The sequence below is a fragment of the Aquila chrysaetos genome, chromosome 23 (assembly GCF_900496995.4).
Source record: "Aquila chrysaetos chrysaetos chromosome 23, bAquChr1.4, whole genome shotgun sequence".
NCBI lineage: Eukaryota > Metazoa > Chordata > Aves > Accipitriformes > Accipitridae > Aquila > Aquila chrysaetos.
Genome location: NC_044026.1, coordinates 14,349,063 through 14,376,207, shown reverse-complemented (window position 1 = coordinate 14,376,207; position 27,145 = coordinate 14,349,063). Strand labels below are relative to the sequence as shown.

The following is a 27,145-nucleotide window of genomic DNA, read 5'->3' as shown; positions in this document are numbered from 1 at the left end:
TCCTATTACTTCTTATATTCTAAAACTGAACAAAATATTCATTTTTAGCAATTATCTCTAGGAAAATAAAAATAATTTCAGCTTAATATTAGTTATTCTAAATTTAAATGTGAGCACTCCAATCTCTTTACAAAGATTAATTTAGCTGGACTATAAAGTCATTTGAAATCTCCCAGTTAAAAATAGTTTAACAAAGAACTCTTAATACAGGGAGTATTCCAAATGTTTTCTTCTATCCTCCTACCTCCCCCAGAATGTTTGCAATCAAGTAATGTCCAGAGATTTCCTGGTCTGGGTTGTAACTTTTGTTAGACCTGTGAAAGAAATTTCATAGAGAAAACAATATGAAGGTTTAGTGTCTGAAGAAGCTAGACACTTTTCAAGTATCGTCGCCATATTTCCAACAATAAAAACTTTGCATAATTATAGTAGGGAGCTGAAAGTTGAGAAACATTTATCAATTCATTTTGAAACATTTTTTAAGCCTCTTTGTTTCTTTCAAAGTGGTAGACTTTGATGCTTTAACAAAAGTTCCCCCCTTGTTAGATCTGTGGTTGCAGGTACTTTACTTCTGAAGTCCACCATATTGAAGACATATGTGTTTTGCCAACGGGAAAAAGGACAGGGTTATCCTCAATCCTGTCATTTTTCTTTGTGTTTCTGGTCATGGAAAGGGGATATACATGACCTGAAAGTGAGGCAATGTTACGTTCCATGTCTCTCCAGTCAAGAATTATTATAGTCAGAGCGCTAATGTTCACAGGTATTATTCAGAGAACTAGCAACAACTCTTCCATTCAAGTTCTATAAGACGTCTCTGGAGTGAAATAATTCAACACCATCAATTTCCCTTCCCTTCCCTTCCCTTCCCTTCCCTTCCCTTCCCTTCCCTTCCCTTCCCTTCCCTTCCCTTCCCTTCCCTTCCCTTCCCTTCCCTTCCCTTCCCTTCCCTTCCCAGATATATTTTCCTTTGTACTGAAAATTGCCTAAATGTGTTAGATTAGATGCAAACAGTTTTGCAAATATTTAAGTAATTTGCATTTAATAAGGAATGTATCATATGATTTGCCCCATTTGCTTTTTGATATTATATTTGGTGTCTTGTTGCAATGTAGATTGAAAAACATCTAAAACTGAAATGGGCTTTTACGAACTGCTGAAGCATAGAAGTGTTTCCTCCCGCTCCCGTTACATTTAGTTTTGTTCAAGTCCATACAGTTGTCAGCTTGAAAACCAATATAGCAAGGACAACGGGAGATGAAGGTGGGAGAAGTAGTTTACTGAGCTTTCTTGAAGTTAGATAATCTCTCAAAGAAGTGGCAAATGTCCACCACAAACAGCTTTTCGGTAGTGTGGGTGACAAAGTATATCATACAGGAATGGCAACTGCACATTTAGGTACAATTCTATGGAGACTTACAAACGAGCTTTAAACATACAGATTTCTCAGGGAATTCATGGAGAGTAACTGTGTATTTACAGTTAAGGTGTCTGCCAGATGAATACCTAAGTGTCCATTAAAATGGATATTATATTAAACAAAAGAATTACACATCGTATTATTTGGGGGAGAAGTAAATCAGCTTTCTCAAGAGATACAAGATCTTGTTAGGTCATGGATCATTCATTTCTATAGTCATCTTTTAAAATATTTGCAATCACTGCAGGCAGAAATCATGGACATGGTATCAAAGAATCAATAAAGATAGTGGCCTAAGATGACATGGGCATATTTTGGTTTGTTGTCTGTCATCTGTGGTCTCTTTGGGGTCTCATAATTTCTTCTAGAAAAGAGGACATTTTTCCAAGATCACTGTTTCTCCTAAAAAGAAGAAGGGGAGGAACAAAACAGTTTTATTCAAACATTTTAAAGACAAACACAGCAAAAGCCAAGTGCCTGGGACAGCACTGGGAAAGTGCACTGGGAAGCTGTGGTGCAGAGGGGCTGGGGAGCAGCTCTGCGGGAAGGGCCCTGGGGCGGTGGTGGGCTTCAAGCTGAACATGAGCCCGTGGTTTATGCTGGTAGCAAAGGTGCCCAACAGCTCCTGGGGTGTATGGACAGTGGCACAACCTGTAGATCAAAGGAAGGGATTATACCCTGATAAGCGGTGCTTGTCAGACCACATCTAGCTACTGCGTCGAGTTTGGGGCTCCAACACAGGAAAGACACAGACAAACTGGGAGGACCTCAGGAGAGGGCCCCCAAAGCACTGGAGATGGAGCACTTGCCCCATGAGGAGATGCTGGGGGAGCTGGGCTGGGTCAGGCTGGAAAACAGATGGCTTTGGGGGCACCTAACAGACCACCAGTGCCTACAAGGGGTCATCAAAGAGATGGATATGGGTTCCTCGCAGTGGTGCAGGATGGGAGGGTGAGGGTCATCAGGTTCAAGTTGAAACAAGAGGTGTTCAGGCTGCGTATAAGGGAAAAAACTTTTCAATGTGAGGATCATCAAGCATTAGAGCAGATTGCCCTGATAGGTTGTAGAATCTCCAAATTTCAGACAATGCTTTTTTATTTAAAATATGTATTTTCCTCTGTAGACAATGAGTTCTATATACATTCTGGCTATTTTTCCTTGTAGTGTATCAATTTATAAAATCAAATAAAATTAAAATATTTACAGTATGTTGTATACCAAGTCTGGCAAGATTTGTGAAGAGAAATTTCCCTTGGACCAACAACTTAAGTCCATCCACTAAAAGTTTAATTTGTCCTTGTAGCCATTCTCAAATTATTTTGTGGTGGCATGAACTAGTGTTACAGAAATTAAATTAAGGTATGTACAAAAGGTAGTGTTAGTTCAAAGGTACTAGATTTTATTTTATTTGTACTCTGCCAAAGCACTTTGTGAGGTAATGGAGTACAACTTTGCCATAGCACTTGGAAAGATTTACTCACCCAAAGATTTGGCTCTTTAAATCCAAAATGTTTAAAAGACTCAGATGCAGAGTAGGTATTCATAGCCAGAACATGTAATAATTGTCAAAGGAATATCAATCTGTTCCACAATATAATTTCCTTTCCAGTTTAATCTCATGATATCTTCTGTTGCGTACGTTTTCTACCTTGATGTGTAAAATTGTCCACTGGTTTACAAACTTACGTTGCAAAGTTCTATTTCATATTCAAATGACGACTATGCAGCTGAATTTCAGCTGTAAGTGTAAAAGCATGTTTATGTTCTGAACGTCACGCAATTTTCTATTGGGTGATGCATTTCATTTTACAGCTCTGAGCTTTCTGAGGTCCTTGTGACTAATACTTTCCCTTACAGGCACGCGTTTAAACATTCAGAGTGTTTTTAAAATGATGAATTAGGGAGACTCTCTGGTAAGTGCCTTTTTACCATCTAATTCTATGCATTGCTAAGTTTCTTCTTCTTGTGCCTAGTGTCAATATCAACACATGAAGACCGATGAAGTTCTGGCAGTCATCCTGGATTCTGAAATGGACAGATGCTGCCAACCGAGGCAGATGTCAACACTTCTTTGACGTGGTGTATTTTTTCCCATACCCTGTGGCATATCATTTTAGTTGTGTTAATTTACATGAAAATACAACACAAATAGTTCAGCACATAAAATAAATGTCCAGCACAAGATGGTAACTGACAAATATTTGGACATTAAAGAACTATCCCTGAAGGGAAAAGAATCCATTTGATCCATTAATAATGAGAACCTGCTCTTTGATCCTTTCTGTTTCCGTTACATCAGAGAAAACCATGAGAAACAACATCTTGTTGTGAAATGTGTCAGGTGTTGCCAAAACAGCAAGCAAAGCACTTATAAACATAACCTTGAAAACAAAAATGTTAGGCAAGATCTAAAATAGATTCAGTATCAAAATTCCACAGCTCAAAACAACAGTTCTCAGTGCCTTCTGTCTCCCATGCTTTAAATCACATAGATGAAATGTTCATCAAAGCTGAAAATACTCCCATATAAAAAAAAATACATGCTAGATCTTTCATATTCATACTAAAAATAATATTTTGTTCATTATGAAAGGAAAATAATTCAGTATTCACCAAGCAGTATGATATTTTATGAGCTGTAGGCAACTTGTGTGGCAAAATTGGTAAAAACTTTTCATGAACATTTCTTGAGATAACATGTTAAGACTTCACATGGGCTGGCATGTTTTGATTTTTCATCTGACTGACCAGGCACACACATCTGTCCTCTGGACTAATAAAAACTGACTATTGATCTTGCAGCTATGGGTCATCAGTACATTAAGCCAATACACCTGAAGTGCAGGTCCAAGATTAGCTCCAGAAAAGAAGGGCTCCAGAGAAGCTAAGGGCAACACAACTGTAATTCCATTGAGGGTTGTGAGACAGACTGACTGGATACAGGTAAGGAATAACATCATTACTTACTGGAAATTTTACTGTAATAATGCTTATATATTAAAATTTTATATGAAATGTCAAAATCACAACTTGATTGCTTTGTATTATTTTTAACTTGTCAGTTGCTACAAAATAGTGTATTTTCATTATTTTTGTGCTAATGTGAAATAAAAGCAAAATGTCAAGCTACTGCATTTTTTTCCTGGATGGAAGGTCTGGTCATTGACCATTTTTGCTCATATGGTAACATCTCTCTCACTAGTAAGACACATAAGAAAATTATTTTGATTAAATCTATACTGTCCCAGCGACATATATACACAAACTTATTGTTACATGGAACATTTTTATGTGTACTTCACTGGTCTTAAACTCCCTTAGGATATGGCTATATTGGGTGTGATGGAGAACAGCTTAATGAGCACAGCTGCCTTAAATGATTTTGGCATAAGGAACTGTATGACTGCATCAGCATAACAAGTGCAAACTTGGAGATTTCTAGAACACAGTATTATCTTATTGACCTGCCCTTTGTCGTGTATCTATATACCAGGCTGATGTGTAAGAAAGATTTGTACCAAAGAAAACAGAATAGATAAAAAAATTAACTCCATAACAATTTTACAATTGTAAATTAAACTTACCATGTACTGAAGCAGATTAGATGTGCTCACATGGTCTGTTTTGTTCTGTTGACTCAGTTCTCCATGTCACTGACGTCTAGCCAAGCAGCTATAAACAGCTATGGACAAGGAGGAAGAGTCTGGTAGCAGCTTAAAACACCACCACCACATATCTGAACACAGTACCAGAGTCTTTTTCCATCAGCAAAAACTAACATCAGAACTGGTTTCTGTTAAATTACAAAAGAGGTCACTGTACTTCATGCAAGAAACATGCATGTTTATGAGCTGTCTTCTCTTTACCAGAGAATGTCACCAAGATCTCTTGCATCTATTTCATTAAAGCTACAGTTTTAAAATGCCCAGTGGGTGTAAGATTAGTGTAACACAATTTCTCTCTGCAACACCAATGTGGTTGTTTTCATGCTCCAATTGTCTGTCAGATTTCCCTTAAGACTGGTAGAAAAATGTCTGTCAAAACTTGGATATTCCTCAAAGGAGAGGATCCACATAAAAAATTGAATGATAATCAAGAGAATAGATAGTGTGAATAACAACGCTGAAGAATGAAAGCAAAATGTGAATATCCCTCAAAAGGAAACTAAAGGGGGGGAAAAATGCATTGCACAAGTTAGTTCATCTGAAATTGGTAACTAACCCCACAAATCCTATGAGATACTCAGAAGCTGTAAATACAGTATTGGAAGTCCTCCAGTTAGGGATAGATAAATAATAATATCTGTTCTCCTTTATATGTCTTTCCAGTAATATCTAAAAATAATTCAACTCACTGCATTGTAGGTAGCGTGTAAACAAACAGCTGTATGTTATGGAGGGGTAAAATTAAGGACAAATAAGAGCCCAAGGCTTAAGATGCCTTATGCATAAGAACATAATTCAGCTAGAAATTTTATTTATTTATTTTTGGGAAGTTATCATTATACCTTGAACAAAGGTCCACATTCCTTACATTTATTGTTATATGCTACAGAAAGACAGTGGCAGAAAGCAGAGGACTGGTGAAGTTTCTGTGATAGAGTACACTGCTGCAGAGACATATGCCTTCATCCTGCACTAAGTGGTGTTTCCTAGAAGTGAAATTTTCTTCCTCATAGAGATTAATTTCCTGTAGTTGGCTGGGAACTTTCAGATATCATCATCTAAAAGTCAGAGATACCAAGCCATAGAAGGCTCTTAAGAAGAATTTGGGATCATGACTGGAAGTTTGCCCTCATGTGGTTGTAAAGCTGTAATCAACATCTTCATGGTGGCTGCAAAGTTTTCAAATGGTAGCTAGTATCAGTTTTGGCCAGCCATTCTTTATTCAAGTTGGTCATGGCTGAATCCTTTGACTTCTTGGTAGTGATACTAAGTACTGATACCAAGGAGTAGGCTTGTGGGGTTTCATTTTGTTTTGTTCTCTTTTGTTTGGTTTTTAAGGAAATTTTAAATAGACCATAGGAATGAAGCAACCTTTTGTCAGTAAAGAGCATATAATAACTGTTCAATAAAAAATTATGCATTGTTTGAACTGAACTGTAACCAAAATGCTAAGTAGATATTTGGTAATGTAGGGGCCCATCTAGTTTGAATGAACAATGTTACTTGCCAGAATTAGAAGCTTACGTTTTCCTTAGGTATGGTGTTAAACCTAGGATTAGGGTAGGATTCAGGAATTAGACTTTGGCAACAGCAGATTCTAAGAGCAAGATTTACAGCTGAAAGCTTTTGAGCAAGGGTGCAACATTCTGCAGGGTTTAGACTATAATCTTAGTTTTGGGGGAGTGTAGAAGTTGTTTGGCAGTGTGGTCAACTTATTTTATGGGCAATGAATTGCTGCTAATCCTGCAGTTTAGATTAGAGGTAGGAATGGGAAGCCAACACTTGAAGAATTTCATTCATTTCTACAATGTAGATGACCACTGATGCGAGCAAGAAAAGTAACTTCTGGCTCATTCTCAATTAAATACAGGGTTCTAAAATAAGATTAGATGTATCTGGGGTGTCACCTGAGGATAAAAAACTGGATTTGTAGAATTTTTCAGACCCCATGGAGTACTGCACTTCTCTGGTTTTGCTTTTAGTGTAATATCCACTCAGGTATCCACATATGTCCACAGCCTGTTCTGAACTGGAGAAACCTTCCTGACAGCTGAAGTGAGTTCTATGGTCCCCAGCCATTAGTAGCCATTATTGCCTCACCTCAAGCCCATCACACTTTCACTAGACAGAATTCTGGCATCAAAATTCTTCTAGTCATATGTTTGTAAAGAGAGAATAAGTTGCCAGAGAGAAAATATTGAGATGGAAGTCTCACCTTGATAGGTACAATCAGAATCTGAACATGAGGTTACTTCTAAGATACTTACTGCCAAAATAGTTACACTGAAAAAAGAACATTTTAAAATGTTGATTTATACACATACATAAATAAACTATATTCCATTTCTGAGAGAAACGAATAAAATAATTATAAGGTAGGTGATAGTGTAAAATGCTTCAACACCAACAGGTTGGTAGCTGTACGGGAAGGGAGGGAAGATATTCACAGGAGGTAAGGATACTGTCTTAATGTTTCAGAAGACTTAGCCTGACAGCTACATTCCGAAGATAGCATCACATTTTTAATCTTCCAAATCTGAATACGAGTGTAGATAGTGAAGTGCTGAGCAAAACACTTAGCTGTTACTCAGCTTGTCTGCATTCATACTTTTAAATAAAATGGGCCAAGACTGTTCTCTGATCTTAAGTCCAACTGCTATATTATGGCCCATGTCTGTAAGGCTAAACTTGCTTCCTCCATAATAGCCTGGTTTCATCTCTACTGCCAACTGAGAACAGCACCTGGTGTGTGCTGCCCTTCAAATCATTCCTGGGTATTTTTTGGAAGAGGACAAGTTGCTCGGGCAACAGGAATGCTAAGGAACATGCTAAGCATGCAGGAGAAAGCCCTACTTAGTTTAGCATAAGACATCAGCTAATATAGACTGTTTTTTCAGCTTACATATGTTAAACCAAATTAGATAGATTCTCCTTCAAAAGTGAGTGGTGGGATTCAAAACACAGTAAAAAAGGTGTAAAGCATGCCTGCAATCTGCAATGAGATGCTTTCAAATATCTTAACTTCACTATTTTTCCACTAGTCATCTAAATTGGCTGCCTGTTCAGCACAGATCAATGTGATGAATTATATCAAATGGAGCAGCAATTCTGTCACAAGAAAGCAGCCACTGCTTGCATATTGTATGACACGTTTTATGGATGTGTTTAGCAAGCTCTGGGAATTCATACTGGATGGATGCAGGAAGGGTACAGAAAACAGCTCCAGGAATCTGTGGAATAAATGTTCAAAACTGAAATACATGACAGCATGAAAGGCAACCCAAGAACGAAACCAGCCTTAAATTGCTGGAGGTGGCTGTTCTGTTCTTCCCACAATTATGGATTTTGTATTCCCACTGTTATCCTCACACTTCAAACTGCAGCCTTCAAGAGATTTGGAGTTCCTCTGTTCTTAGTGTCTGAATAGTATCACAACTTTGCATTTAGATGTGATTTAAGCAAATATGTTTTCAGGGAGTTGGCGAAGCGTTCCTAATCTGCTCTCAGGGAAGCTATGCGGTGACTGCACAGGAAAACTAAAATTTATTCCCTTACCCTTGTAGCTGGTTCTTTTAGTGTCTGAGAATGAGCAACTGGATGATTTTTTGGATACTGTTGTTCATATTTCACTTGTCCTACTGAGAATTATGAGGTCCTAAGCAATGTAAAACATGGTATCCTTTACTAACAAGGTGCATTCAGGGAAAATAAATTAGAGGCCTGGCTTGGCAATAGCTAAGCAAATAATTTGCTGTTCATTCTGGTCAGTTGACTATCTTCCCAAATTGCTAGTCAAGCCAGAATCTGTGGCTGGCTAGAATTAAGGGCATTGCTTGCCACTCTGCAACCATTCTTCTCTTACACATATGAGCCATTGACTTATGATTTAAGATACAGAAACAATGCTGACTAGCTAATGGCAGTGATGTACCACAGCACAAACCCAAAACATTGCAGTCTTTCTCTAGCTGATGTTATTATTCTATGGACTCCAATCAATAGTTAATAAAACAGTTTCAAAAAGTGTGGTAACTATAACCATTAGCTACACACAGCCACTGTAACAGGTCTTTTAAAACTTCTCATTTTTCAATCCAGAAAAATTGCTAGAGGCCAAAAAAGCTCTCTTTACTTTCATCAGTAAAATTAATATAAAAATAATCAGAAAATGTCTTCAAAGACACTTTAAAAATCAGCTGGCAATTCTGACTGTTATACTTTAAACAAGTACATGCCCCTCTTTTACCATCTCCTCTTTGGCTTTAGCCTTATTTGTTAAATCTATTATATTCCCACATATTTTGTGATGGAACATACTGCTACATTTCCTACATCTTCTTTATCATAGAATCTGTATTCTGAATCAACTTTTAGAATATTAGCAAAATACACTCAAGGTTAAAAGTAGGCTATGGGCTGTCTGATTGAGTTTTCTCACATTTCCAATAGAACTGAGGAACAAAGATTAAATAGATCTTTATTAGCCATTAGGCTGTAGCTTAAGTTATTCTTTAGTTAACAAGAAACAAACAAACAACTGTCCAAAGAATGAAAAAAAAAATGTCAAGAGCATTATTTGGCTACACTTAGATGTTGATCAATTTAAACCGCAAAGCACTGATATCATACAGAGTTATCACTTTTAATCATGTTCCTATTTTACTAGCTTCTATGAAAATAGAAAGTGTTTAAAAATAATCATGTGCATTATGTAAGACTAGGATCTTGGTACGTTGACTATTCTGTACTGTGGCTAACTATGACAATCCAGTTCACAACAATTTTCTATCACTGAAAAATGTTTAAATATAAAAAATCAGTAACAAAAACTTAGATGCACTAATTGTATTTATTTATTTATATTACATTAGCATCTCAGGATCCCAGTTAAAGACTTGAGCTGTAATGTAGTAAGTTCTATATGAACAAATCAAGGCAACAGGACCTGTCCCAGAGACCTTTTCACCCTTGTACACTAGTTGACTGCTGCCTCTGTAAGAAACCTCCCAAAAAAATGAAAATAAAAAAATCTTCAGAGATTTTACTTTACCACAGCAATTTAATCTGCAGCACTTATATGTGGTTATTACTGGTACTAATCATATTTTTTCAACCTCTAAAATCTTAGACATCTCATAATGCTGAGAAGGAACACTCTGTGCACAAATGAAGCCAGGATTGGATTATGGTCCAGCTTTGAAAATTACCGGGCCTGAAACCTTCATTTACACAGAACCACTCTGGGCATGTGGAGTCAGGCATCAGTTCACATCATTCTCATTGCAGGATCAGAATCTTATTACAGGCATGATTAGATAAAATTGATTCTCTTTTTTCCTCTCCTGTCTGCTTTAACTGCTATTTCTTCACTAAAGAATTGAGCAGAAGTCTCATTTTGGGAAACAGCTGATGGGTCAACATTAAGAGCAAAACAAACAGTCTTCAAAGTCAAAGCCTTATTCTTGTAAAAGAAAAAAAATCTAGCTTTATTAACATAAATTAACTTTGTGGGCAATGGCTAAAAATGTTATTTAAATGTCCTCATTTTTTAAAGTTTGTAAAAGTGGAATTTAAAATAATATTTTTAAAGCACTGAACCTCTCAGTTTTGGGTTTTTAAGTTTTTAACTTAACTACAAGAATCGTGACTATAAAGGAAAAATTTTGATACTATATCTGGGATTAAAAAAAAAAAACAAACCACCTTCTAGAAAACTTACATTAAAAATCCACATCTTCAGTCTTTTATAAAAAGCTGGTAAAAAAAGCTAAATCAACATGACTATATAATTAATCATTCTGGGCTATAGTTGAAGATATTTCTAAGTTTATAAAATTAATCAATTTCCTTCAAATATCTTAGCAAAAATTCTTGAAAGACTCTTGTGCTGTGATACAACACTTCAACTAGAAGTATAAGGAAGAGCTTGTCATTTCAAGTACTACATATAAAACATGCATAAATCGAAAGGAAATATTTTATTACTCTAAGTGAAACTCACATGTACTAAAGATATGCATTATTGACATGCCTTCCACAGTTCTTTCCTGCATTTTCTCTATATCAGAAGCAGAACTATCTAAATATTTAAAGTCTAAAAAGTGTGAGAAAACATATATGTTTATTTTAAAATACATTGGAAAAGGTAACAACATACAGCCTTTATACAAAATTCACCAGCAGCCCAAGACCCGATGAGGATCACATGATGTTACAGCATGCAGCGACCCATTTTCCATAGAGATTGGTATTTGGTGTTGAAAAAAACGTTCTGTAATGATTTGCCAAATCACCTAATGGCAAGTAACTTGCTCACTACACATCCCTTAAGACAACAATTGTCCAAATCACACGACACAGAAAAGACCTTAGGCTGGCCTAACCATAGAAGGTAGCCATCTGATATTAGAAAACAAGGGGTTTTCTAACCACTAGAAGTCAAATAAGTAAAAAAAAATTTACAAAATGTAATGTAAAAAAAGTGCTACCAGGCTGCATGTTTAACAAGGTGCATCTTAGCATGGGTCAAAGCTGACTACACAATTAAATTCACCTTCCATACCACCTACTCACAAAAATAAAGTACATTCACTGCTTGAATAGTGTATTGGTAAACACCAGCCATGAATTTCCCATGAAAGCTTTATACATTAAATCACCCCAAAAGTGTTTAATGGCATCTGTTGCATTTATTAAACCATTAACAGTGATTTTGATTTTCATAAAATAGAGGAATAGGTATATGGTTTCTACAATCAGTATAAGTTATACTGAGGTGTTCCAAATAACAAGTTCAGGTTTTGAATGACTTATACAATACATTTTCTTAGCTGTTCTTCATTACTTGTTATATCTGAACCACCTTTCAAGATGTTCTCAAGATTGACTGATGATCAACAATTTATAGTGGTCTAGCTGGCAAGATGAAAAAATATAATAAAGCCTGCATGCAAGCAGAAGCATATAGCTACTACTCCAACCAGAGCTGAAAAAAATGAACTTGCTACTGAAAGGTATTGGGCAAGTGTTCTCAGAGGAAGTACCGTGTCCCTGCATATCTGCAGAATGGTCAATCCATTAAATACAAAACCAGGATCAGCTGTCTCCCTTACATTTTAACAACTGCTATACATACCAGTTATACAAGTAGAAAATGGATTTTCTGGAAACCTGTGAAAAGACACAATAGATATGATTTTGTGTATCCTTTCCATCTAACATTTCTCTATGGGGAACTGAAAGGAAGAAATGAAACTGTGCTGACTGTGTTTCCCCACACAGCCTTCACAGCAAACAATGAAACCTCATGACTGATGATAACAAAAGCTTCCAATGCATTTGAAAAATTACCATAAATTCCGCAGGACCATCAAACCACTAAATCATTAACCATTAAAACCAATTTAATCTTTATAATTTGCCCAGATTGTAAGGCTGATTTGGAACAGAAAAAAAATGAGGGTACCAGATAATAAATTATCCTAATACTTCTTTCTCAATAATTGGGGGGTGGGTGGGGTGGAGGGGTGGGGCGGGGGATGGAGAGAGAGAGAGGAATAAGAAAAAAATGTCACAGTAGTGAAATAACCCAATAATGAGACATTTTCAAATGCAAAAGCTTGACAGGACATCAATGATCAACCTACAGGCTTAATTGTCCCCTTTTGGCTTTACTTGTCATCTTGGATTTACTTTACAAAGGCTGTCTCAGAAGTAACAGCCTGAAAAGATGATCTCAGCTCATCGCTCACAATTCAGCTTACGGTACAGTCCACCCAGAAACTAATAGAAATAAGTGGATCAAGACTCACTCCTTTAGTGTATCGAACATACATGTCAAAGGGTGGACTTCAACATCAGTAAATTTAAGCTGTTTTAAAAGATGGCAAAGACTACACACCAAAATTTCTTTACTTTTTAAGGCATAGTTGTTTGAATTCACCGTCTATTGTGGGTCACATTTACTCTGTATGAAACTTTATCAAAAGAAGTGTTTAAAACCATTACTTGAAAAAGTTTAAATATTTTTTAACAGGGTTAAACAATTTTAAATAACTGAAATGCAATTGACTTGACATATCGTAACCTGTAGCTTTTACTCATTGGGCTCAGGTTATCGAGTAAATAGGTCAACAAAACAGAACATAAGAAGAGAGAGTCTGAGAGAGCTGGGACTGTTCAGCTTGGGGAAGAGAAGTTTCAGGGGGGATCTTATCCATTTGTATAAATACCTGATGGGGTGAATGAAGAAAAAGGAGCCAGTGGTGCCCAGTGACAGGATGAGAGGCAATAGAGAAAAACTGAGATTCAGGAAATTCAATTTAAACATAAGAATTTTTTATTATTTTTTTTTTTTTTACTGCAAGGATGGTCAAACACTGGCACAGGTTGTCCAGGGAGGTTGTGGAGTCTCCACCCTTGGAGATAATCAAAATCTAACTGGGCGAGGCCCTGGGCAACTGGCTGTAGGTGGTCCTGGGCAACCTGCTCTGGTTTACCCTGCTCTGGGCAAGGGGTTGGACTTGACCATCTCAGAAGTGCCTTCTAGCCGCAGCCATTCCGTGTGACTTTTTGAAAACCATCCATCAGTCCATCACTGTTCCTGACACTGAAGCAGAATCCTGGGATGGAAGCCACACGGTGATGTTACTGAAAAAGAAGGGACTGCTAGATGGAAAAGCAGGTTTGCTGAAGGTGGGGTTGTAGGTGCTTAGAGACGTTTAACTGCCTTTGTTAGGGAACTCATCGCCCTCTTGTATCTTTGTGATTTTGTTCTTTTATGCATACTTAGCAAAGGCACCCTAATATTGGAATAAAATTAATTATTCAGGTCAAGTGTTTTATACTACAACATAACAGTGCTTTTAAATATAAAATAAATATTTTGCATTCACTCACTTGTATGAATTTAAAAAAAAATATAGACACTTAATTTTATTGTAGTTTTCCTTCTAATATTAACATACAGTTTCTTCAAATACCATTTATCCCTCTCTTCCCCTTCTTCAGAGGACAGCTAGGGTTTTTTTTGGTTTGGTTTGTTTTTTACAAGATAGTCTAGAAGAGTAATTTTTTTCGGAATCCAGAAGAGTCACATCCTTTAAAGGAAGCGTTCAAATTAGCTGCAAAATTGGGGCAATTATATGCTTTGTTACTTACTGATTTGAGTAACTAAAGATAGGGTAATTTTTACACTGTGACTGAAAATACTAAAGATCCAACCTATTTCTGCTACTTCATTTAATAATAATGAATTTTCAGAACCAGAATAATTCATTCTTATAAATGTCATGCTATTAATTAAGAAAAATTGTGATTTTCAATGTCAGAACAAAGAAAATACCACAAATTAATCAAAGACTACTAATAAATCTTTCATTGTTGCATAGTGGAAATAACACACTGATATTTAATGCACGTACACACACAGATCTTTTTTATTCATTTCTTAGAGGAGAACTAAGGAGACACTTCACTAAAGCTTTCCTTGAGATTTCAAAGAATACTCCTCTCCATTCCTCTTCCTTTTTTTCAAGAGTAGTGATACTTCTATTTTCTTTTTTTAGACTTAAAGGATAGCTGGAGGGTTTGGAGGTGGCAGTGTACTACATCACAGACCATTGTGTTCAAATGCAGTAGAGTTTAAATTCTGCTTGTTTCATTTTGCACAAATGGCCATGCATCATTAAAACAAAAAAGATATAATTTATAAACACATACAAGTCTTTTAAATCTGAAAGCAAAATGGATACAAGGCAAACCTATGTGTGGATATAAAAAAAAATAAATTCAAAAGAAACATTTTGTCTATTGTCTGCTGCAAATTTTGGAGCTGTTCCTGCAATCACTTATGAATGAAAAGAAGTTACATGAGCAGATTCTTAGTAAGTCTTCTTCAGTAAATGATATCATTCGTGTGATTTCTGAGATCGAGTCCTTATTAGTAGAAAGTTTTTAACTTTGCAAGGTGTCAAATTATTTTGTGGTTTAAAGTATGAAGTGCATCATTCTTGATTGTTTTGTTGGTTCTTTCTGACTGCTAAAAAGCAAAATGTTATATGTCTGTGAGTTTTTATAAACAACAGTAACTGTAACTCTCTGTAACTTGGATGTGAAAACTTAATTTTTCCAACTCAATATTCCATTTAAAATACAGTTATTATATCCCACCATTACACTTCCAAAAAAGTGATTTCTATTGCTTGCAGTACTCTGCATGAAGACTTATGTTTATCCCAAACCACATAGAAGAGAGAGTTCATTATCATATCATTGAAAGAAAGCTGGCCAGGCATTTGGCAGTTCATTATCTGATCAATTTCTTCATACTTTCCTTGAAATAACTAAACAAGGATACCTCTGGTCAAGTCTGCAGAGTTATGGAAATATCTATTCGATCCATTATACTTATTTCAGACAGAGACAGACTTTTCTCAGTGGTGTCCAGTGACAGGGTGAGAGGCAACAGGCACAAGCTGAAACGCAGGGAATTCCAGATAAACGTAAGGAAAAGCTCTTTTACTGCGAGAGTGGTCAAACACAGGAACAGGTTGCCCAGGGAGGTTGTGGAGTCTCCATCCTTGGAGATACTCAAAACACAACTGAACGAGGTCCTGAGCAACCTGCTCTAGCTGACCCTGCTCTTGGACTTGACCATCCTAGAGGTGCCTTCCAGCCTCGCTCATTCTGTAAGACTGTGGTTCTGTGTGAAAATATTTCCATTTCGGAAAACTGTATGCAATGTAGGTCTTCTAAGGTGATGAACATATATGATATTATTATTTCCCCTGGCTTCAGATGTCTAAAATTAAGCTGAATTCGAGATAACTTCTCCCATTATTGATAGAAAGAAGTGGATACCTCTAGAGGCATGTAAGACAGGTTACATGAATTGTAACCTGGCAGTGAAGTCCTACCAATGCAACATCCTACATTCACAGGTCAGTTTCACCCAAAGATAGAGAAAACACATGTCAAGAAAATTCACATAAGGAAAAAATTAGATGAATGGGTGATACCAGAATATACAGCTCATTAATATAAAATGCTTGCTTTGAAAGGATGTTAGGAGTTTGCTTCCAATTTCAGTTTTGCAGTGCAATGTTCCGGTTTTGAAAGAGCTGAAAAGAGAATTCATGGTATACATTGCTTCTTCACTTGCAGAAATTGATGTCATCACTTATTCTCTGTTTATGCTGGAATTATAAACATGATGTTTGCGATGAATAACATTTATGAACACTGCTGGAACATTACTTGTATTTTTTCGGAGGAATGCTTTAATTTCAGTAATCAAAGTGATTTTTAATGCTTATTGACAACAAGTTTTTAAAGCAGTATGAATTATTGGGGTTAAAAGTACAGCTGACATGCAGTTGAATAGTCTCTCAAATGAACACCTTCTATTAAATACTAGGCTTTGACAGAACATAAAGGTTTAGATTTCCTATGCTGATTCTTGACATTCTTTCTTTCAAGTAGTCTCACTAATGTGATCACAATTTTTATCCTAATTGCTTCTGACTCTGATATCATTATAAAGATGTATTTTGAGTCATAAAGTTTGGGTTTTACTTAAGGGTTCAGTTTGTTTGCCTGCACACGGGTGCCTGAAGTCATCCAAGCCACCTTGTCTGGGATACGTTCTGGGTTGGTGGGAGACATCTTCTCTTCTGGAGCAGGACAGCCAGTGTCTGTGTTTGGGAGAGAGATTCCTACCAATCGAGCCTGAAGAGCAATTGAGCTGACCAAATGTAAATGCTTATTTCAGGAAGAAATATAGACTCTCATAACTACACCGTCATGGCGCTTGGGTCCCTAGCTAATGTGTAAACACCTGTTTGATTAAAACTAATATTTGAGTGATTGAATCCAGAGCTGAATGTGATCCATGTTTTCCAACAAAACACAGGGAAACATTTACCAGATAAGTCAGATGGTACATGGAAGTATTTGTAGGAATAAAAGTTCAGTGTACATTTTTTTTTGTTATTTGTGCTTCATGAAAACATGTTCTTATTTATAAATTTTATTAAATTATTTAACCCCCCCCCCCAAACTAAAAAAGTAGTTAAAGAAACTGAAGTTTTCAGGCATTTTTCACACAATCGGTATAATGTCTAGATAAATGATAGGATGAATACAACTTCTTGATAATTCGGCATAGGGTTTTTTCAGATAATTACATTACAATATACAAATATTACTCCCAGCAGGAATTTATGCATTGTCTGTGTACACAGAGCACACAGAATATAGGCAAGATGAAAAGTTTTCTTTCTCTTTTTCTACAGAACAGATTGAACTTCTACAAGTTTCATAGCTCAAAATTAGATGGCTTTCCTACTTTAACTCTTTTTGTTGTGTTTCCTCAGGAGTGGTAAATCGTGGCATAAAAATATGTGTTGAAATTCATGGAGATTCCAGATCCTGCTTTGCCCTACCTTATTTTCACTGCTTTAAACAGACATTTAAAGACATCAGAGTTATCTTTCTTCATCGTTTTCATGCGTCAAGGTACAAAATAGCAAGACATATACTACTGTTGCTACCCAATTCCAGGTCTCATTTTCTTCTTGCATAAGCTTTTTTCCCTCTGCAAAGAGAAAACAAAACACTGTTCTTCATGTGCTATCACAAAGCACTCTAAGCAGGTAGAAACAATTTTTAAAAAGCATGAAACAAGAGTAACTTTTCCTGAGACATTTAGAGGAATTTAATCTTCAATGAAAGAAGTAATGCATTAATACTGCGAACATGATAGTGACTGAAGTCCAGTCCCTGTTTTTCTGTAACAAGCTTAAGCAGGGTGTCTAAAAACTTATAGATGTTAAAAGTGACCTATGCATGCTGTGGTTGATGGAGTTCTCAGTCCTAAATTAAATGCTCAAGATGCCCCTTGAAGTATGTGAGAGAATTAGAGGTCTAAGGAAATTTCAAAAAGAGTCCAGTGAGGAAGTGCCTTTGCAAGTTTTTGCACAGGAGATGTTGAGGTAGGCTTACGTGCACAAATATTTCTTCATCGGGTCCATAAATGATGGCACACATTTACAGTAATGGTAATTGTTACTTTGGGGGTAAAAATAAAAATACAAATTGGGGAAAGAGAGATAGGGGAAAGAAAAAAAAGTGAAGAAAAGAGTAGACAAAATTTGAAGGGGAAGAGAAAGATTTCAACAGCAGCAGTGAGGAAGAGATACAACAGGGTTCCTCGGCAAGCATTCCTTGTTGGACCACTCTCCTCTCTAATAAGTGGTCGCCCATAAAGCTTCTTCTATAATAACTTCAAGGTTTTCATCAGGACCTGCCTAAACTCCCTAATGGTTGTTCCTGCTTATTAGCGTTGATTGGAGCATGCTATGACAGAGGCTGGGAGGGGCAAGTTTTTGCATACTGACTGGTCAATAAGCTTTGTGCATGCATATTATTGGATAAACCTGCAAAACAAGGGATAGGAAAAAATGGAGGGGAAAGATGCTGTGATTCTCAAGCCAGTGGCAATCACTTCAGCCAATGGCAACCTGACATAACTATATCAGGGTTTGCAGATGCAGGGCAATAACAATATTACCACAAGACCAAGAATATGAGAAAATGGGAAAACTACAGAGGCTTTGGAAAAGCCACATCAACTTGCATAAGAGGTTACAAAGCTTAGAGGAGGCACTCTGGGAAGACAAAAAAAAAAAAAAGGATAGACCATAGCTGCCTGGACTTGAAAACCTGACCAAGGAAATGCACTCACCTCTGACGAGTGAGATGATACCTCTCTTTTCTTCCATCCTAAGATGTGATTCTTAGGTTTTCATAAATTCAGTTTCATGAGTTGAAGTTCAACTGAGGTTTTTCCTAAGTCCATAGCAAAGGCAGACCTTTCCTGCTCTTTGATTTGGAGAAAAAAGAAAGATGAAAGACATCCCATTAATAGTAATGGTAATTGCCAGGGCTTATAAATTTTTTCGTATGCCGACTGCAAGAAGCTTAGAAGCATAAGTAATTTATTTGCTTAAAGGGGTAGGCAGCAGTTGAACAGGGCTTGTCAATAGCTCAGTAATATCTAAACAATTGAGGTTAAGTGTCCAATAATATATTTATATATTGATATACATATAAAAGTACACATATGTATTGATATAGATCTCCAAAGTGAGTGGGTTGGTTTGATTGTTTGTTTTTTCAGGAAAATTCTAACATTCTAAAAAGTTTTGAAATCATCATTCAGAAACATTTTTGCATAAAGAAAATGAGAGAGAATTAAAATACTTAATTAGACAGAAAAACAGATATACCAGCTGTGTACCAATTCCTTACTATCTGTTGGAGTACAGATAAAAAAGAAAATTATTATGGGATATATACTGAGGGTTACTGAATTTGTCTTTTTTTCTTAAAATTTAAGGAACAATTTTTATGCATTCTGTTAATCCCTAGATATTGCCCAACTTCTTGAAATAGAGAATTTTTTGTTCCATTGACCTCAGATAAACTTTTGAAAAAACAAGGTCAGTAATGAGTAGATGCAACATTCAACATATAAATTGCTAGCTAAAAAAAGTACCTGACTCTTCCTGTTTTTCATACAGAGATGAATAGGGTATTTACCACATTAGTACAGTGTGCTAGGAACATACCTTCCACAATTCTCCCCAGGAGAAAATGAGCAGTCTCACACAGCTGGTGTGTAACTGGGGAAGGAAGCAAAGAATTTCAGCACAAAGAACTGAGAATACGCTACTAGACTCAGCCCTGGATCCATGTATGGAGACACAATAATGGAAGGCAGGCCCTCTCCCAGTTTCAGGTGTGCATGTATGATATAAAATGCTTCTCCGAGCATTTGTGAGTCCTATTTTTTCACATTCCACCTCTGTCAGCTGGTGATCAGGTTCTGGTGCCAGTACCAGTGTAGGCAGGGACTCAAGATGAGTACAAATATTAGCAGGTGAGAAGGCTGCTAGAAAAGGATAAAGCAGAGTTTTATTTTTGAGGATAGTTAGTAAGACACTTGGATGACATAATTTTGCATGGAAAGGAAAAACCCATTACGATCAACCACTGAGTTAAGCGACATTGTCACTTCAGTATCTTTGTTGACTCAAAAATCTTGCCTACATTATCAGACATGAGGAATAGACTAACTATTTGGCAACAGAATTAGCCAAATCCATAAATAGCTTTTTTTTTTTTTAAAGTGTTATGGGGCACAGGTATCCTTACCATCATTTGAAACAATCTTTCACTACACAAAAAACTTAGAGAACAGCTTGAATATGCTTTTGCAACATCACCAGTTTGGGAGTCATTCTTACCACAGTCTCCAATGAACAGATTCATTTCACTACTATGAATCCCCTACAAAGCAATCAGAAAATTAAGGAGCATGGAAAAAAGCTGTTTGTGTGTCAGCAAAGACATACAGTTACTTTTAGAAGCATCAAAATTGCAGGAAGATATAAATCCTTATTATGTATAGGTACAAGATGTATGGGTTTCTTTGGTCAGATTACAAGCATCAGTCTCTTGGAAGGAAATGAGAACTAAAAATATTTCATGCTAGCTGTATCTTCTATTAAACGGTGTGCTGTTTCTGTCTATAACATCTCAAAAAGGACTGTATTGTTTATCAGCAGTTATAGTGTGCTAATGAACTGAAAGCATAAACATGTTAAAGTTTAAATTATAAGGACAAGTTTGGATGAGCTCAGCTGTATAGAGCACTATATTTTTTAAATCAGCTCAGGTGTACTGATTTACACCTCAATATTTGACCTTCTGTCTTTGCAACAGAGGTGACACAAAGTATAACTCCTGAAGAGGAGAAGCATGATTTCCTGATAAAATAATCTTCTGATAACATTTAGGCTGAAAAAGAAATATGCTGTAGTTCTGTCTCTGTTACAAAAAGTCGCTTAATCTCCTTGGTTGAGATTCACTTCCATGCTGCAATAGATTTATGCACCCTCTGAGACTGAGCTTGAGGAAGTTAGTGATGCACAGACCTGAGTGAATTTACTCTTACTTAGTTCTTTGCCTGAAAATCCGGAATAACAGTTTCTCTACCTGCAAGAGGTAGATGTATTTTAATACTATTCTTGATCCTTCACACATTGCAGATATGGAGACTGTATTCGTAACATTCTTTGGGTAAGGTTTGTAGCAGTTCTGCTCCAAAACCATGTGAATAATTTCATACTACAGATCCATTTATTCCAATGCAAGTTGTAGCATAAAATACCTCTTAATTAAAGTTGTTGAGCCTGTCTTGAGCCTGAACATCTCTAAGCTTTGGCTACGCATACAAACGTGTTTCTCAGAGCATTTTTTAGTACCATGTTTTTCATACGTGAAATCTTCAGCATTGTGCAGCTAACAAAATGCAATAGCTCTCATGCACACTTTTCAGGCTGAAGTGATACAATTCAGTGTGTTTCTCTGTTCAGGCTGAAGCATTGCTTGAACTGTTGTGACTCATCGAACTTTAAATATTCCTTGTCTTCTCTGAGAACAATTCAAGGCCATCAGATAATGTGGCAGCCATTCATTTTGCAACAAAGCCTGTGGCTCAGTAGCAGAGATGGAAGATTTAACACAAAAAACACTCCTAACATTCTTTAGAAGTACTAGCAGCCCACTGCTGATATTTCCCTGAAATGAATGTGCTGTCTTTCTTTATTCATTATTCACTCCTTTTCCTTTTAACTGAAATCAGTTTGGGGTGGGGTGTGTGGGGGGAATAATAATAAAAAAAGACAGTCTTCCCTTGGTAGGTCTTATTTCATCACTGACAGACTTTGACTCAAGCCTTTGTGTTACAAAGTCTGATATTTTTCATTTGATATTAACAGGATTTTTGCTGTATCCATATTAAGAATCCTTCTTAATTCTAAACTCTTAACACTTCCCATGGAAATGAATTCTGTAATCTGATATTTCACACAACAAACATATTTGTTCTGTATTTGCTATTTTTCAATATATTAAGTTATTCCTTTGCTTTTATATTTCAGAAAATTTCCCCATCTACTAAATCTAGAACCCCCATGTCCAGTCTTTATTGTATTATTTTACTGAATTCATAAACTCAGAGCGAAATTTAAGTTCCACTTTTGCCCCTTCTGGGAAACCTGTTCCTGTGCTTAACTACTCCTACCCTCAAGAATTTTTTTCGTATGTCAAATCAAAATTTCCCTATTTGCAAGTTGTGTCCATTGCCCTCTGTGCTGTTGTTGTGCACCTTTGAGTAGAGTCTGGCACTGTATTTTCTAGAACCAACCATATAGGTAAATGAAAACTACAGTTAGATTCCCCTTCTCTTCCCCACACTAAACAAACTCATTTCCCTCAGTCTCTCATTGTATTGTTGTATCCTGAACAGAAAAAAATAATTTATGCAAATAATTTTGATCTCATAACAGTAACATTGCCATGGATAGATGTGTATAATTGAAAAGTAGTTGCAAAACCATATTCTATAGTGTATGCATGCACACATGTGCACATGCACACAAACACTTTAGTGAACCACTGCTCTGTAGAATGAATTTTCAATGACCATAAAACAAGAATATATGTGTGATCAGGTCATTGAACAAGAATATATTGGAATACATTGGAACTACCAAAAAGTCTCTTCTGGAAAACCCTACCAAGATAAGGTATCTTAAAAAAATGTTAAGACACATCTGAGAAATGTGAGTTGTGCTATCAAGGAATTACATCTTGATGGATACTAAAGTCATGGAGCCACATATGGAAATAATATCAGAAAACTGTATCTTGAAATGTGCAGAGTAAAAACAGGAAACTAGTTTGGGAAAATCTCTCAACTATTATATTGGGATTGCTTAACATGACCGAGTATATAATATTTTGAGGACTCCCACAACAGATAGTATAGATCAAATTGTCTTTAGATTGTTTATATGAGATTGCGGCATAAATCAGTAGCTGTCTGGGCTCTGCTGCTTCAAGACAGGGTAGGCAGAACTGGTCATTTTTGTTTCCTGCAATTTTGCCTGTATAAGAGTTATCTCAAAGGAAATACATCTCTGTTACATGCTTTCTATCTAGTATCGCACCATTGGCACATGGCTGTAATTTTTGTGCAACTGTAATGTAGTTCAGTTTCTTTTATTCTGTGTCTACCCCCTGCAATGGCTCCAGTCTGTCAATCTCTCTCTTGTAATGTGGGGCTCAAAAGTGAACACAGTATTCAGGAAGTGGTCTAACAAGTGCTAAGTAGAGGGAAATTATTTCCTTTGACCTTCTTGCTATGCTTTTGCTAATGCAACCCAGCACACAGTTAGCTTTCACCGTAGCAAGAGTGCAATGTCGACTCATGTTGAACTTGTCATTCACCAGGACCCTGAATTTCTCTTCAGCAAAGCTTCAGCCCGTGAGGTCATTGCCCAGCCTATATCGATGCACGGTGGTGTTCCATCCCCAGTGCAGAACCCAGCATTCACTTTTATGGGACTTCATGAGGCTCCTGGTGGTTCATTCCCCCAGCTTGGAGGGGTCCCTCTGAATGGCAGTCCTGGTACCCAGCATGCTGATCCTTTGTACCAGTGTGCCCAGTTTAATTCATCTTTATGCTATTCAATTCAAAGAGTTAACATATAATATTACAGCCATTGCTTCCTAGACTACAGGACAATTTAAAACATTAACTAGATCTTCACTTTACCTTGACTATAGCTAGGAGTGAGGATTAGTTGTAGGTAGTCCATGCTATTTTGTTTTCCTGATATTATTTTCTACATATAAAATTATGTTAAAATATTTATTGTGTGTATATTGCTAGGTCCAAAGGAGAGTAACCCAAATAACGACAGAACAAGAGATAAAATATTGGCTTACCCAAAAAAAAGAACAAACAACCCACCAAACTTAAAAGCCAGATGTTGAGAAAACCTGACTGAAATGGTGCTAAATAATGACTGAGTAACAGAACAGAGATGTGTGATTTGCTATGACATACATAAAAAATAAATTATTTAATTTGGAAAAGTAGTCATATTTTATAGCACAACTTGAGCTGAGGTAAAAGTATAGGCATGTCTGATGTTTTGGGTTTTTTTTTCCTCTAAAAGAGGAAACATAACGAACATTTTTTGACTGAAAACCTCAAGCCTGGGATCCAAAGAAAAACCTATATTCATCCTTGCTTTTTATCTTTTCTTATAAGCTCCTGATGAACTACCATTCAAAAAAGTTACAATAATCTGGGTTTTTTTTAAATGAAAATGAAAAGATGCCATATGCAAAGCTGCCATACTTAAATGAGTTAGTTTTCCTCAACAATAAAATGCCTTATGTTCAAAAACAGTATTCTATTCAAATACCTTTTATATGAAAAGGAATTTGAGATTCTAGGATTAGAATTCAAAGGAAATTAAGCTCTATCTGATTTATTTACACAAGAGCCAAATTTTCTACTGGAGCTGACAGTGAAGTATTTCACTGAAATCACGAAATCATACAGATTTTTTATGAAAGGAAAGTGATCTCAGTTTTTACTTTTTTGTTTCTGAATAAGCACAATCACTCAAACCTAGATTTTTCTAAGTGCAACTGCCTCTTACCAAGCTAAAAGAATTCCCTTTGAAAATTTCTTTTGTGGGAAAGAAACCTAAAAAAGGTCTAACTGCTGGGCAGTCACCACTCTGCTAGAAGATAACTAGCTCATTTACTGATTTCCATCCATGTATCTGCAAGCCTGCTGCTTCAGACCAGAGTACAGAAACTGCCCTTGATTTAGAATATCTACACATGCTCTTCCCCAGTAGGAAATTTGTTTCATAACTCAAAGAGGTATGATATACAAGTTTTCCTAGTGTAACTCCAGAAGTGTAAGTAAATACTTTTACAATTAAGGTACTAGTCATCCTTTTTACAAGACTTTTTTTCAGGGTAATTTTATACATGGGGATAAGCAGTCCAATTTTACATAATTTGTATACCTCCAAGAGCAAGTGCAAGCAAATACTCAATAATCAGTAATAAAATGCTACATACATTTTCTATACCTCCAGCTCAGTCTTTCCTTGCCTGTCGAAAGGGATCAATTTACATTTCAGACAGTAGGCTTTCCTTGCTTCCCGCAGCTTCTGGCAGAGGCAGCAAATTTTCAGTCTGAATTAATGGAAGTGACAAAGAACCAAATGCCGTTTTATCACTTTCTAATCCAGTGAGTCAAGGGTCATCCCTACCATGTGAAACTTTTGCAGATAACTTTATTGCTAAGGTATGTTCTGCTATAAAATAGTTTACTTTGAAAGGAAACAGCAAATTTTGGATACCAGATGCTAGAGTCTTCTCTAATTCCTGCAGGTTTTGTGCTACAGTTTTAATCCAAAAGGCAAGCAAACAGACAACAGAAAATGGCTGAGGCTCTGTATTCAAAATGAAGCTGGCACCTTCCTTAAGATACACACACAGAGTTCAGAGACTTGCACCAGCTTTAGGACTTGGACAGACCGATTCCCCAAACTGTCATCCTTCCTAACATTTGTTCAGCTTTATTGACATCAGTGACCTTGGATGGATTCTTAATTAGGCATTAATTAGATCTGCTCTGAGCAGAATAAAATGATACCATATTAAAATCGTAAGCAACAGCCTCCGTGTGCTAAGGCTCCAAACGCTGGCAACACCAGTTAAGAGGAACAGATGTTAGGAGCAGAAGAATCGGGGAGGGGGGCAAAGGCATCCAGTGAAAGCGGGCTACAGGTTTGTTGTGTTTTTAAAAATATCTTATCACCTCACGTGTCACTTTAATGGTGCCTTTCTAAAAGAAGATCTTTCAAACACTTTTTTTTTTTTTTTTTTTAAAGCCAGCTATTCACTTTCTTGTGACCCTAATGTACATTCGAGTTTCAGTGTGGTGCTGCTTTCTGCAACTGGGGTGCGGGAGGATGAGATAACAGTCTTGAGCGATGCTCTTCTTTAGCAACATTGAATTCAAGATCTCTCAACCTCCTTCTCACTGTGCCACAAACCACACATAGACAGTGTCTGTGTGATACTATTACGTTTCTCTCTGATTTTACATGGGTGCAGCAAGTATTAGGTAATGCAAAAGTAATGTAGGGAATATATTTTGTGATGCTGAAGAAGCCTTTATTTTATGTAGTCAGAATAATCTCTTCTGCCACTGTATTTTGTGAATCTTGATGAATGGCACAAATATATGTAAAAGATAAAATACACAGTATACAACATGATGTAATAAATAATATAATGATACATAATTAATAACATATAATGTATAATATATAATATTCAATATACAACATAGTTTTAATATAACACATATAATGTGATATAATTCATATGATATTTTAAATAATAATATCGGAACTCTGTTTTTTTCAGACAGTTCTGTCTTTTTCCATGTGTTTATATTGCTTTTAATGAAGGAGAAAGGAAAATTTCTTTAGCATTTCAAGGTACCACTCAGTCTTATTGTCATCGCTGACCTAACTGTATTGTGCAGTTCACAGAAAAAGGAAAATGTTTTTGTATTTTTGTTGACCTCATGCTTTCACAAACTTCATTGCCACTTATCTCTTACACAAACAGGATATATTCTGTCCACTGAAGACAAAGGAGAAGTGATCACAGCACTGTGAACAACCCAAACTAAATAAAATATTAAGACAGAAGCCACAAAATCCTTAATCACTCTGGACTGCAAGTATACAAAAATACCTGCCTTCCACCTTCACAGAGTTAACTAGCCAAGATAAGAACAAACTGCTGAGTCCACAGTAAAACTGGTATCAGAGGAAAATGTATCCTCCACTCCACCTCAAGAGGTCTTCAATAATGAAAATTTTGAGGACTTTTGAAGTGTGTTGAATACCGTTATCCACTGTGACTTGCCTTTTCATAAATACAAAGACAGAACTATCCCTTTGTACAATTTAATTTCTCTTCATGGTTATAGCTTGAGCTAGAATTTAATTGGAATCACTGGAACTCAGTAACGCCACTGGTATCTGAAAGAAGTATTTTATTACATAAAAGGATGATATATTTTATTATAAAATAATTTTAA

At 36.4% G+C, this 27,145-nt stretch overlaps 1 long non-coding RNA gene across 4 annotated transcripts in view; it reads right to left on the bottom strand.

The window, feature by feature from the left end:
- Positions 1-15,489: 15,489 nt before the first annotated feature.
- LOC115334719 overlaps positions 15,490-27,145 on the bottom strand; it is a 33,988-nt gene continuing 22,332 nt past the window's right edge. For 2 of the 4 annotated variants that reach the window (XR_003921231.1, XR_003921229.1), the window contains exons 3-5: positions 19,716-20,038; positions 18,830-18,966; positions 15,490-17,680 (exon numbers count right to left, since the gene is read on the bottom strand). This is a non-coding gene — a long non-coding RNA (uncharacterized LOC115334719). The remainder of the gene's footprint in view (positions 17,681-18,829; positions 18,967-19,715; positions 20,039-27,145) is intronic. The other 2 variants (XR_003921230.1, XR_003921232.1) reach the window with 2 other exon arrangements.